This window comes from Saimiri boliviensis, chromosome 14, assembly GCF_048565385.1.
Source record: "Saimiri boliviensis isolate mSaiBol1 chromosome 14, mSaiBol1.pri, whole genome shotgun sequence".
NCBI classification, from domain to species: Eukaryota; Metazoa; Chordata; class Mammalia; order Primates; family Cebidae; genus Saimiri; species Saimiri boliviensis.
In genome coordinates, this window is record NC_133462.1 from 57343311 (window position 1) to 57358043 (window position 14733).

Consider the following 14733-nt stretch of genomic DNA (forward strand, 5'->3'; position numbering starts at 1 on the left):
GTGTGTTGGTTCCTTTTAGGAAGTTGCATCTATGTTTAGATTCAGCGAGGGAGAAACGCGTTTCTTCCAAAAGCTGCATTTGGACATTCCAGAGTGGATGGGAGAACAGGCTGTAAAGAGAAATACCTTGCTCTAAAAGCAAAACGGAGCTATCTAGCAGAATGGTTGTCAATGTGTGCATTCAACTTCCAGAGGTAAACTGATGTGTCTTTGCAGCAATTCAGAAACCCTTTCTTTGCAGAATGTAGAAACAGTCATTTCCAGCCCTAGAGACAATTATAAGAGTTAGCAGTAAGAATGCGTTTCAAACACAGAAGACCCGCTTCTTACAAACTGATCTGCTGTTTGTTGGTTCCTTTTAGGAAGTTGCATCTATGTTTAGATTCAGCGAGGGAGAAACGCGTTTCTTCCAAAAGCTGCGTTTGGATATTCCAGAGTGGATAAGAGAACAGGCTGTAAAGGGAAATAACTTGTTCTAAAAGCAAAACGGAGCTATTTGGCAGAATGGTTGTCAATGTGTGCATTCAACTTCCAGAGTTAAACTGATGTGTGTTTGCAGCAGTTCAGAAAGCCTTTCTTTGCAGAATGTAGAAACAGTCATTTCCAGCCCTAGAGACGCATATAAGAGTTAGCATTAAGAATGCGTTTCAAACACAGAAGACCCGCTTCTTACAAACTGATCTGCTGTGTGTTGGTTCCTTTTAGGAGGTTGCATCTATGTTTAGATTCAGCGAGGGAGAAACGCGTTTCTTCCAAAAGCTGCGTTTGGACATTCCAGAGTGGATGGGAGAACAGGCTGTAAAGGGAAATACCTTCTTCTAAAAGCAAAACGGAGCTATCTAACAGAATGGTTGTCAATGTGTGCATTCAACTTCCAGAGTTAAACTGATGTGTGTTTGCAGCAGTTCAGAAACCCTTTCTTTGGAGAATGTAGAAACAGTCATTTCCAGCCCTAGAGACGCATATAAAAGTTAGCAGTAAGAATGCGTTTCAAACACAGAAGACCCGCTTCTTACAAACTGATCTGCTGTGCGTTGGTTCCTTTTAGGATGTTGCATCTATCTTTATATTCAGTGTGGGAGAAACGCGTTTCTTCCAAAACCTGCGTTTGAACATTCCAGAGTGGATGGGAGAACAGGCTGTAAAGGGAAATACCTTGCTCTAAAAGCAAAACGGAGCTATCTAGCAGAATGATTGTCAATGTGTGCACTCAACTTCCAGAGTTACATTGATGTGTGTTGGCAGCAGTTCAGAAACCCGTTCTTTGGAGAATGTAGAAACAGTCATTTACAGCCCTAGAGACGCATATAAGAGTTAGCAGTAAGAATGCGTTTCAAACACAGAAGACCCGCTTCTTACAAACTGATATGCTGTGTGTTGGTTCCTTTTAGGAAGTTGCATCTATGTTTAGATTCAGCGAGCGAGAAACGCGTTTCTTCCAAAAGCTGCGTTTGGACATTCCAGAGTGGATTGGATAACAGGCTGTAAAGGGAAATACCTTGCTCTAAAAGCAAAACGGAGCTATCTAGCAGAATGGTTGTCAATGTGTGCATTCAACTTCCAGAGTTACACTGATGTGTGTTTGCAGCATTTCAGAAACCCTTTCTTTGCAAAATGTAGAAACAGTCATTTCCAGCCCTAGAGACACATCTAAGAGTTAGCAGTAAGAATGCGTTTCAAACACAGAAGACCCGCTTCTTACAAACTGATCTGCTGTGTGTTGGTTCCTTTTAGGAAGTTGCATCTATGTTTAGATTCAGCGAGGGAGAAACGCGTTTTTTCCAAAAGCTGCGTTTGGATATTCCAGAGTGGATGGTAGAACAGGCTGTAAAGGGAAATAACTTGTTCTAAAAGCAAAACGGAGCTATCTAGCAGAATGGTTGTCAATGTGTGCATTCACCTTCCAGAGTTAAACTGATGTGTGTTTGCAGCAGTTCAGAAACCCTTTCTTTGGAGAATGTAGAAACAGTCATTTCCAGCCCTATAGACGCATATAAGAGATAGCAGTAAGAATGCGTTTCAAACACAGAAGACCCGCTTCTTACAAACTGATCTGCTATGTGTTGGTTCCTTTTAGGAAGTTGCATCTATGTTTAGATTCATCGAGGGAGAAATGCGTTTCTTCCAAAAGCTGCGTTTGGACATTCCAGAGTGGATGGGAGAAAAGGCTGTAAAGGGAAATACCTTACTCTAAAAGCAAAACGCAGCTATCTAGCAGAATGGTTGTCAATGTGTGCATTCAACTTCCAGAGTTAAACTGATGTGTCTTTGCAGCAGTTCAGAAACCCTTTCTTTGCAGAATGTAGAAAGAGTCATTTCCAGCCATAGAGACGCATATAAGAGTTAGCAGTAAGAATGCGTTTCAAACACAGAAGACCCGCTTCTTACAAACTGATCTGCTGTGCGTTGGTTCCTTTTAGGATGTTGCATCTATATTTATATTCAGTGAGGGAGAAACGCGTTTCTTCCAAAACCTGCGTTTGAACATTCCAGAGTGGATGGGAGAACAGGCTGTAAAGGGAAATACCTTGCTCTAAAAGCAAAACGGAGCTATCTAGCAGAATGTTTGTCAATGTGTGCATACAACTTCCAGAGTTACACTGATGTGTGTTTGCAGCAGTTCAGAAACACCTTCTTTGGAGAATGTAGAAACAGTCATTTCCAGCCCTAGAAACGCATATAAGAGTTAGCAGTAAGAATGCGTTTCAAACACAGAAGACCCGCTTCTTACAAACTGATCTGCTGTGTGTTGGTTCGTTTTAGGAAGTTGCATCTATGTTTAGATTCAGCGAGGGAGAAAAGCGTTTCTTCCAAAAGCTGCGTTTGGACATTCCAGAGTGGATGAGAGAACAGGCTGTAACGGGAAATACCTTGTTCTAAAAGCAAAACGGAGCTATCTAGCAGAATGGTTATCAATGTGTGCATTCAACTTCCAGAGTTACACTGATGCGTGTTTGCAGCAGTTCAGAAACCCTTTCTTTGGAGAATGTAGAAACAGTCATTTCCAGCCCTAGAGACGCATATAAGAGTTAGCAGTAAGAATGCGTTTCAAACACAGAAGACCCGCTTCTTACAAACTGATCTGCTGTGTGTTGGTTCCTTTCAGGAAGTTGCATCTATGTTTAGATTCAGCGAGGGAGAAATGCGTTTCTTCCAAAAGCTGCGTTTGGACATTCCAGAGTGGATGGGAGAAAAGGCTGTAAAGGGAAATACCTAACTCTAAAAGCAAAACGGAGCTATCTAGCAGAATGGTTGTCAATGTGTGCATTCAAATTCCAGAGTTAAACTGATGTGTCTTTGCAGCAGTTGAGAAACCCTTTCTTTGCAGAATGTAGAAACAGTCATTTCCAGCCCTAGAGACCCATATAAGAGTTAGCATTAAGAATGCGTTTCAAACACAGAAGACACGCTTCTTACAAACTAATCTGCTGTGTGTTGGTTCCTTTTAGGAAGTTGCATCTATGTTTAGATTCAGCGAGGGAGAAACGCGTTTCTTCCAAAAGCTGCGTTTGGATATTCCAGAGTGGATGGGAGAACAGGCTGTAAAGGGAAATAACTAGTTCTAAAAGCAAAACGGAGCTATCTAGCAGAATGGTTGTCAATGTGTGCATTCAACTTCCAGAGTTAAACTGATGTGTGTTTGCAGCAGTTCAGAAACCCTTTCTTTGGAGAATGTAGAAACAGTCATTTCCAGCCCTAGAGACGCATATAAGAGTTAGCAGTAAGAATGCGTTTCAAACACAGAAGACCCGCTTCTTACAAACTTATCTGCTGAGTGTTGGTTCCTTTTAGGAAGTTGCATCTATGTTTAGATTCAGCGAGGGAGAAATGCGTTTCTTCCAAAAGCTGCGTTTGGACATTCCAGAGTGGGTGGGAGAACAGGCTGTAAATGGAAATACCTTGCTCTAAAAGCAAAACGGAGCTATTTATCAGAATGGTTATCAATGTGTGCATTCAACTTCCAGAGGTAAACTGATGTGTGTTTGCAGCAGTTCAGAAACCCTTTCTTTGGAGAATGTAGAAACAGTCATTTCCAGCCCTAGAGACGCATATAAGAGTTAGCAGTAAGAATGCGTTTCAAACACAGAAGACCCGCTTCTTACAAACTGATCTGCTGTGTGTTGGTTCCTTTTAGGAAGTTGCATCTATGTTTAGATTCAGCGAGGGAGAAACGCGTTTCTTCCAAAAGCTGCGTTTGGACATTCCAGAGTGGATGGGAGAACAGGCTGTAAAGAGAAATACCTTGTTCTAAAAGCAAAACGGAGCTATCTAGCAGAATGGTTGTCAATGTGTGCATTCAACTTCCAGAGGTAAACTGATGTGTCTTTGCAGCAATTCAGAAACCCTTTCTTTGCAGAATGTAGAAACAGTCATTTCCAGCCCTAGAGACAATTATAAGAGTTAGCAGTAAGAATGCGTTTCAAACACAGAAGACCCGCTTCTTACAAACTGATCTGCTGTTTGTTGGTTCCTTTTAGGAAGTTGCATCTATGTTTAGATTCAGCGAGGGAGAAACGCGTTTCTTCCAAAAGCTGCGTTTGGATATTCCAGAGTGGATAAGAGAACAGGCCGTAAAGGGAAATAACTTGTTCTAAAAGCAAAACGGAGCTATTTGGCAGAATGGTTGTCAATGTGTGCATTCAACTTCCAGAGTTAAACTGATGTGTGTTTGCAGCAGTTCAGAAAGCCTTTCTTTGCAGAATGTAGAAACAGTCATTTCCAGCCCTAGAGACGCATATAAGAGTTAGCATTAAGAATGCGTTTCAAACACAGAAGACCCGCTTCTTACAAACTGATCTGCTGTGTGTTGGTTCCTTTTAGGAAGTTGCATCTATGTTTAGATTCAGCGAGGGAGAAACGCGTTTCTTCCAAAAGCTGCGTTTGGACATTCCAGAGTGGATGGGAGAACAGGCTGTAAAGGGAAATACCTTCTTCTAAAAGCAAAACGGAGCTATCTAGCAGAATGGTTGTCAATGTGTGCATTCAACTTCCAGAGTTAAACTGATGTGTGTTTGCAGCAGTTCAGAAACCCTTTCTTTGGAGAATGTAGAAACAGTCATTTCCAGCCCTAGAGACGCATATAAGGGTTAGCAGTAAGAATGCGTTTCAAACACAGAAGACCCGCTTCTTACAAACTGATCTGCTGTGTGTTGGTTCCTTTAAGGAAGTTGCATCTATGTTTAGATTCAGCGAGGGAGAAACGCGTTTCTTCCAAAAGCTGCATTTGGACATTCCAGAGTGGATGGGAGAACAGGCTGTAAAGGGAAATACCTTGCTCTAAAAGCAAAACGGAGCTATCTAGCAGAATGATTGTCAATGTGTGCACTCAACTTCCAGAGTTACATTGATGTGTGTTGGCAGCAGTTCAGAAACCCGTTCTTTGGAGAATGTAGAAACAGTCATTTACAGCCCTAGAGACGCATATAAGAGTTAGCAGTAAGAATGCGTTTCAAACACAGAAGACCCGCTTCTTACAAACTGATATGCTGTGTGTTGGTTCCTTTTAGGAAGTTGCATCTATGTTTAGATTCAGCGAGCGAGAAACGCGTTTCTTCCAAAAGCTGCGTTTGGACATTCCAGAGTGGATTGGATAACAGGCTGTAAAGGGAAATACCTTGCTCTAAAAGCAAAACGGAGCTATCTAGCAGAATGGTTGTCAATGTGTGCATTCAACTTCCAGAGTTACACTGATGTGTGTTTGCAGCATTTCAGAAACCCTTTCTTTGGAGAATGTAGAAACAGTCATTTCCAGCCCTAGAGACACATCTAAGAGTTAGCAGTAAGAATGCGTTTCAAACACAGAAGACCCGCTTCTTACAAACTGATCTGCTGTGTGTTGGTTCCTTTTAGGAAGTTGCATCTATGTTTAGATTCAGCGAGGGAGAAACGCGTTTTTTCCAAAAGCTGCGTTTGGATATTCCAGAGTGGATGGTAGAACAGGCTGTAAAGGGAAATAACTTGTTCTAAAAGCAAAACGGAGCTATCTAGCAGAATGGTTGTCAATGTGTGCATTCAACTTCCAGAGGTAAACTGATGTGTGTTTGCAGCAGTTCAGAAACCCTTTCTTTGGAGAATGTAGAAACAGTCATTTCCAGCCCTATAGACGCATATAAGAGATAGCAGTAAGAATGCGTTTCAAACACAGAAGACCCGCTTCTTACAAACTGATCTGCTATGTGTTGGTTCCTTTTAGGAAGTTGCATCTATGTTTAGATTCATCGAGGGAGAAATGCGTTTCTTCCAAAAGCTGCGTTTGGACATTCCAGAGTGGATGGGAGAAAAGGCTGTAAAGGGAAATACCTTACTCTAAAAGCAAAACGCAGCTATCTAGCAGAATGGTTGTCAATGTGTGCATTCAACTTCCAGAGTTAAACTGATGTGTCTTTGCAGCAGTTCAGAAACCCTTTCTTTGCAGAATGTAGAAAGAGTCATTTCCAGCCATAGAGACGCATATAAGAGTTAGCAGTAAGAATGCGTTTCAAACACAGAAGACCCGCTTCTTACAAACTGATCTGCTGTGCGTTGGTTCCTTTTAGGATGTTGCATCTATATTTATATTCAGTGAGGGAGAAACGCGTTTCTTCCAAAACCTGCGTTTGAACATTCCAGAGTGGATGGGAGAACAGGCTGTAAAGGGAAATACCTTGCTCTAAAAGCAAAACGGAGCTATCTAGCAGAATGTTTGTCAATGTGTGCATACAACTTCCAGAGTTACACTGATGTGTGTTTGCAGCAGTTCAGAAACACCTTCTTTGGAGAATGTAGAAACAGTCATTTCCAGCCCTAGAAACGCATATAAGAGTTAGCAGTAAGAATGCGTTTCAAACACAGAAGACCCGCTTCTTACAAACTGATCTGCTGTGTGTTGGTTCGTTTTAGGAAGTTGCATCTATGTTTAGATTCAGCGAGGGAGAAAAGCGTTTCTTCCAAAAGCTGCGTTTGGACATTCCAGAGTGGATGAGAGAACAGGCTGTAACGGGAAATACCTTGTTCTAAAAGCAAAACGGAGCTATCTAGCAGAATGGTTATCAATGTGTGCATTCAACTTCCAGAGTTACACTGATGCGTGTTTGCAGCAGTTCAGAAACCCTTTCTTTGGAGAATGTAGAAACAGTCATTTCCAGCCCTAGAGACGCATATAAGAGTTAGCAGTAAGAATGCGTTTCAAACACAGAAGACCCGCTTCTTACAAACTGATCTGCTGTGTGTTGGTTCCTTTCAGGAAGTTGCATCTATGTTTAGATTCAGCGAGGGAGAAATGCGTTTCTTCCAAAAGCTGCGTTTGGACATTCCAGAGTGGATGGGAGAAAAGGCTGTAAAGGGAAATACCTAACTCTAAAAGCAAAACGGAGCTATCTAGCAGAATGGTTGTCAATGTGTGCATTCAAATTCCAGAGTTAAACTGATGTGTCTTTGCAGCAGTTCAGAAACCCTTTCTTTGCAGAATGTAGAAACAGTCATTTCCAGCCCTAGAGACGCATATAAGAGTTAGCATTAAGAATGCGTTTCAAACACAGAAGACACGCTTCTTACAAACTGATCTGCTGTGTGTTGGTTCCTTTTAGGAAGTTGCATCTATGTTTAGATTCAGCGAGGGAGAAACGCGTTTCTTCCAAAAGCTGCGTTTGGATATTCCAGAGTGGATGGGAGAACAGGCTGTAAAGGGAAATAACTAGTTCTAAAAGCAAAACGGAGCTATCTAGCAGAATGGTTGTCAATGTGTGCATTCAACTTCCAGAGTTAAACTGATGTGTGTTTGCAGCAGTTCAGAAACCCTTTCTTTGGAGAATGTAGAAACAGTCATTTCCAGCCCTAGAGACGCATATAAGAGTTAGCAGTAAGAATGCGTTTCAAACACAGAAGACCCGCTTCTTACAAACTTATCTGCTGAGTGTTGGTTCCTTTTAGGAAGTTGCAACTATGTTTAGATTCAGCGAGGGAGAAATGCGTTTCTTCCAAAAGCTGCGTTTGGACATTCCAGAGTGGGTGGGAGAACAGGCTGTAAATGGAAATACCTTGCTCTAAAAGCAAAACGGAGCTATTTATCAGAATGGTTATCAATGTGTGCATTCAACTTCCAGAGGTAAACTGATGTGTGTTTGCAGCAGTTCAGAAACCCTTTCTTTGGAGAATGTAGAAACAGTCATTTCCAGCCCTAGAGACGCATATAAGAGTTAGCAGTAAGAATGCGTTTCAAACACAGAAGACCCGCTTCTTACAAACTGATCTGCTGTGTGTTGGTTCCTTTTAGGAAGTTGCATCTATGTTTAGATTCAGCGAGGGAGAAACGCGTTTCTTCCAAAAGCTGCGTTTGGACATTCCAGAGTGGATGGGAGAACAGGCTGTAAAGAGAAATACCTTGTTCTAAAAGCAAAACGGAGCTATCTAGCAGAATGGTTGTCAATGTGTGCATTCAACTTCCAGAGTTAAACTGATGTGTCTTTGCAGCAATTCAGAAACCCTTTCTTTGCAGAATGTAGAAACAGTCATTTCCAGCCCTAGAGACAATTATAAGAGTTAGCAGTAAGAATGCGTTTCAAACACAGAAGACCCGCTTCTTACAAACTGATCTGCTGTTTGTTGGTTCCTTTTAGGAAGTTGCATCTATGTTTAGATTCAGCGAGGGAGAAACGCGTTTCTTCCAAAAGCTGCGTTTGGATATTCCAGAGTGGATAAGAGAACAGGCTGTAAAGGGAAATAACTTGTTCTAAAAGCAAAACGGAGCTATTTGGCAGAATGGTTGTCAATGTGTGCATTCAACTTCCAGAGTTAAACTGATGTGTGTTTGCAGCAGTTCAGAAAGCCTTTCTTTGCAGAATGTAGAAACAGTCATTTCCAGCCCTAGAGACGCATATAAGAGTTAGCATTAAGAATGCGTTTCAAACACAGAAGACCCGCTTCTTACAAACTGATCTGCTGTGTGTTGGTTCCTTTTAGGAAGTTGCATCTATGTTTAGATTCAGCGAGGGAGAAACGCGTTTCTTCCAAAAGCTGCGTTTGGACATTCCAGAGTGGATGGGAGAACAGGCTGTAAAGGGAAATACCTTCTTCTAAAAGCAAAACGGAGCTATCTAGCAGAATGGTTGTCAATGTGTGCATTCAACTTCCAGAGTTAAACTGATGTGTGTTTGCAGCAGTTCAGAAACCCTTTCTTTGGAGAATGTAGAAACAGTCATTTCCAGCCCTAGAGACGCATATAAGGGTTAGCAGTAAGAATGCGTTTCAAACACAGAAGACCCGCTTCTTACAAACTGATCTGCTGTGTGTTGGTTCCTTTTAGGAAGTTGCATCTATGTTTAGATTCAGCGAGGGAGAAACGCGTTTCTTCCAAAAGCTGCATTTGGACATTCCAGAGTGGATGGGAGAACAGGCTGTAAAGAGAAATACCTTGCTCTAAAAGCAAAACGGAGCTATCTAACAGAATGGTTGTCAGTGCGTGCATTCAACTTCCAGAGTTAAACTGATGTGTGTTTGCAGCAGTTCAGAAACCCTTTCTTTGGAGAATGTAGAAACAGTCATTTCCAGCCCTAGAGACGCATATAAGAGTTAGCAGTAAGAATGCGTTTCAAACACAGAAGACCCGCTTCTTACAAACTGATCTGCTGTGCGTTGGTTCCTTTTAGGATGTTGCATCTATGTTTATATTCAGTGTGGGAGAAACGCGTTTCTTCCAAAACCTGCGTTTGAACATTCCAGAGTGGATGGGAGAACAGGCTGTAAAGGGAAATACCTTGCTCTAATAGCAAAACGGAGCTATCTAACAGAATGGTTGTCAATGTGTGCATTCAACTTCCAGAGTTACACTGATGTGTGTTTGCAGCAGTTCAGAAACACCTTCTTTGGAGAATGTAGAAACAGTCATTTCCAGCCCTAGAAACGCATATAAGAGTTAGCAGTAAGAATGCGTTTCAAACACAGAAGAACCGCTTCTTACAAACTGATCTGCTGTGTGTTGGTTCGTTTTAGGAAGTTGCATCTATGTTTAGATTCAGCGAGGGAGAAAAGCGTTTCTTCCAAAAGCTGCGTTTGGACATTCCAGAGTGGATGAGAGAACAGGCTGTAACGGGAAATACCTTGTTCTAAAAGCAAAACGGAGCTATCTAGCAGAATGGTTGTCAATGTGTGCATTCAACTTCCAGAGTTACACTGATGTGTGTTTGCAGCAGTTCAGAAACCCTTTCTTTGGAGAATGTAGAAACAGTCATTTCCAGCCCTAGAGACGCATATAAGAGTTAGCAGTAAGAATGCGTTTCAAACACAGAAGACCCGCTTCTTACAAACTGATCTGCTGAGTGTTGGTTCCTTTTAGGAAGTTGCATCTATGTTTAGATTCAGCGAGGGAGAAATGCGTTTCTTCCAAAAGCTGCGTTTGGACATTCCAGAGTGGGTGGGAGAACAGGCTGTAAATGGAAATACCTTGCTCTAAAAGCAAAACGGAGCTATCTAGCAGAATGGTTATCAATGTGTGCATTCAACTTCCAGAGGTAAACTGATGTGTGTTTGCAGCAGTTCAGAAACCCTTTCTTTGGAGAATGTAGAAACAGTCATTTCCAGCCCTAGAGACGCATATAAGAGTTAGCAGTAAGAATGCGTTTCAAACACAGAAGACCCGCTTCTTACAAACTGATCTGCTGTTTGTTGGTTCCTTTTAGGAAGTTGCATCTATGTTTAGATTCAGCGAGGGAGAAACGCGTTTCTTCCAAAAGCTGCGTTTGGATATTCCAGAGTGGATAAGAGAACAGGCTGTAAAGGGAAATAACTTGTTCTAAAAGCAAAACGGAGCTATTTGGCAGAATGGTTGTCAATGTGTGCATTCAACTTCCAGAGTTAAACTGATGTGTGTTTGCAACAGTTCAGAAAGCCTTTCTTTGCAGAATGTAGAAACAGTCATTTCCAGCCCTAGAGACGCATATAAGAGTTAGCATTAAGAATGCGTTTCAAACACAGAAGACCCGCTTCTTACAAACTGATCTGCTGTGTGTTGGTTCCTTTTAGGAAGTTGCATCTATGTTTAGATTCAGCGAGGGAGAAACGCGTTTCTTCCAAAAGCTGCGTTTGGACATTCCAGAGTGGATGGGAGAACAGGCTGTAAAGGGAAATACCTTCTTCTAAAAGCAAAACGGAGCTATCTAGCAGAATGGTTGTCAATGTGTGCATTCAACATCCAGAGTTAAACTGATGTGTGTTTGCAGCAGTTCAGAAACACCTTCTTTGGAGAATGTAGAAACAGTCATTTCCAGCCCTAGAAACGCATATAAGAGTTAGCAGTAAGAATGCGTTTCAAACACAGAAGAACCGCTTCTTACAAACTGATCTGCTGTGTGTTGGTTCCTTTTAGGAAGTTGCATCTATGTTTAGATACAGCGAGGGAGAAACGCGTTTCTTCCAAAGCTGCGTTTGGACATTCCAGAGTGGATGGGAGAACAGGCTGTAAATGGAAATACCTTGCTCTAAAAGCAAAACGGAGCTATCTAGCAGAATGTTTGTCAATGTGTGCATTCAACTTCCAGAGTTACACTGATGTGTGTTTGCAGCAGTTCAGAAACACCTTCTTTGGAGAATGTAGAAACAGTCATTTCCAGCCCTAGAAACGCATATAAGAGTTAGCAGTAAGAATGCGTTTCAAACACAGAAGAACCGCTTCTTACAAACTGATCTGCTGTGTGTTGGTTCCTTTTAGGAAGTTGCATCTATGTTTAGATTCAGGAGCGAGAAACGCGTTTCTTCCAAAAGCTGCGTTTGGACATTCCAGAGTGGATGGGAGAACAGGCTGTAAAGGGAAATACCTTGCTCTAAAAGCAAAACGGAGCTATCTAGCAGAATGGTTGTCAATGTGTGCATTCAACTTCCAGAGTTAAACTGATGTGTCTTTGCAGCAGTTCAGAAACCCTTTCTTTGCAGAATGTAGAAACAGTCATTTCCAGCCCTAGAGACGCATATAAGAGTTAGCAGTAAGAATGCGTTTCAAACACAGAAGACCCGCTTCTTACAAACTGATCTGCTGTGCGTTGGTTCCTTTCAGGATGTTGCATCTATGTTTATATTCAGTGAGGGAGAAACGCGTTTCTTCCAAAACCTGCGTTTGAACATTCCAGAGTGGATGGGAGAACAGGCTGTAAAGGGAAATACCTTGCTCTAAAAGCAAAACGGAGCTATCTAGCAGAATGTTTGTCAATGTGTGCATTCAACTTCCAGAGTTACACTGATGTGTGTTTGCAGCAGTTCAGAAACACCTTCTTTGGAGAATGTAGAAACAGTCATTTCCAGCCCTAGAAACGCATATAAGAGTTAGCAGTAAGAATGCGTTTCAAACACAGAAGACCCGCTTCTTACAAACTGATCTGCTGAGTGTTGGTTCCTTTTAGGAAGTTGCATCTATGTTTAGATTCAGCGAGGGAGAAATGCGTTTCTTCCAAAAGCTGCGTTTGGACATTCCAGAGTGGGTGGGAGAACAGGCTGTAAATGGAAATACCTTGCTCTAAAAGCAAAACGGAGCTATCTAGCAGAATGGTTATCAATGTGTGCATTCAACTTCCAGAGGTAAACTGATGTGTGTTTGCAGCAGTTCAGAAACCCTTTCTTTGGAGAATGTAGAAACAGTCATTTCCAGCCCTAGAGACGCATATAAGAGTTAGCAGTAAGAATGCGTTTCAAACACAGAAGACCCGCTTCTTACAAACTGATCTGCTGTGTGTTGGTTCCTTTTAGGAAGTTGCATCTATGTTTAGATTCAGCGAGGGAGAAACGCGTTTCTTCCAAAAGCTGCGTTTGGACATTCCAGAGTGGATGGGAGAACAGGCTGTAAAGAGAAATACCTTGCTCTAAAAGCAAAACGGAGCTATCTAGCAGAATGGTTGTCAATGTGTGCATTCAACTTCCAGATGTAAACTGATGTGTCTTTGCAGCAATTCAGAAACCCTTTCTTTGCAGAATGTAGAAACAGTCATTTCCAGCCCTAGAGACAATTATAAGAGTTAGCAGTAAGAATGCGTTTCAAACACAGAAGACCCGCTTCTTACAAACTGATCTGCTGTGTGTTGGTTCCTTTTAGGAAGTTGCATCTATGTTTAGATTCAGCGAGGGAGAAACGCGTTTCTTCCAAAAGCTGCGTTTGGACATTCCAGAGTGGATGGGAGAACAGGCTGTAAAGGGAAATACCTTCTTCTAAAAGCAAAACGGAGCTATCTAGCAGAATGGTTGTCAATGTGTGCATTCAACTTCCAGAGTTAAACTGATGTGTGTTTGCAGCAGTTCAGAAACCCTTTCTTTGGAGAATGTAGAAACAGTCATTTCCAGCCCTAGAGACGCATATAAGGGTTAGCAGTAAGAATGCGTTTCAAACACAGAAGACCCGCTTCTTACAAACTGATCTGCTGTGTGTTGGTTCCTTTAAGGAAGTTGCATCTATGTTTAGATTCAGCGAGGGAGAAACGCGTTTCTTCCAAAAGCTGCATTTGGACATTCCAGAGTGGATGGGAGAACAGGCTGTAAAGAGAAATACCTTGCTCTAAAAGCAAAACGGAGCTATCTAACAGAATGGTTGTCAATGTGTGCATTCAACTTCCAGAGTTAAACTGATGTGTGTTTGCAGCAGTTCAGAAACCCTTTCTTTGGAGAATGTAGAAACAGTCATTTCCAGCCCTAGAGACGCATATAAGAGTTAGCAGTAAGAATGCGTTTCAAACACAGAAGACCCGCTTCTTACAAACTGATCTGCTGTGCGTTGGTTCCTTTTAGGATGTTGCATCTATCTTTATATTCAGTGTGGGAGAAACGCGTTTCTTCCAAAACCTGCATTTGAACATTCCAGAGTGGATGGGAGAACAGGCTGTAAAGGGAAATACCTTGCTCTAAAAGCAAAACGGAGCTATCTAGCAGAATGATTGTCAATGTGTGCACTCAACTTCCAGAGTTACATTGATGTGTGTTGGCAGCAGTTCAGAAACCCGTTCTTTGGAGAATGTAGAAACAGTCATTTACAGCCCTAGAGACGCATATAAGAGTTAGCAGTAAGAATGCGTTTCAAACACAGAAGACCCGCTTCTTACAAACTGATATGCTGTTTGTTGGTTCCTTTTAGGAAGTTGCATCTATGTTTAGATTCAGCGAGCGAGAAACGCGTTTCTTCCAAAAGCTGCGTTTGGACATTCCAGAGTGGATTGGATAACAGGCTGTAAAGGGAAATACCTTGCTCTAAAAGCAAAACGGAGCTATCTAGCAGAATGGTTGTCAATGTGTGCATTCAACTTCCAGAGTTACACTGATGTGTGTTTGCAGCATTTCAGAAACCCTTTCTTTGCAAAATGTAGAAACAGTCATTTCCAGCCCTAGAGACACATCTAAGAGTTAGCAGTAAGAATGCGTTTCAAACACAGAAGACCCGCTTCTTACAAACTGATCTGCTGTGTGTTGGTTCCTTTTAGGAAGTTGCATCTATGTTTAGATTCAGCGAGGGAGAAATGCGTTTTTTCCAAAAGCTGCGTTTGGATATTCCAGAGTGGATGGTAGAACAGGCTGTAAAGGGAAATAACTTGTTCTAAAAGCAAAACGGAGCTATCTAGCAGAATGGTTGTCAATGTGTGCATTCACCTTCCAGAGTTAAACTGATGTGTGTTTGCAGCAGTTCAGAAACCCTTTCTTTGGAGAATGTAGAAACAGTCATTTCCAGCCCTAGAGACGCATATAAGAGTTAGCAGTAAGAATGCGTTTCAAACACAGAAGACCCGCTTCTTA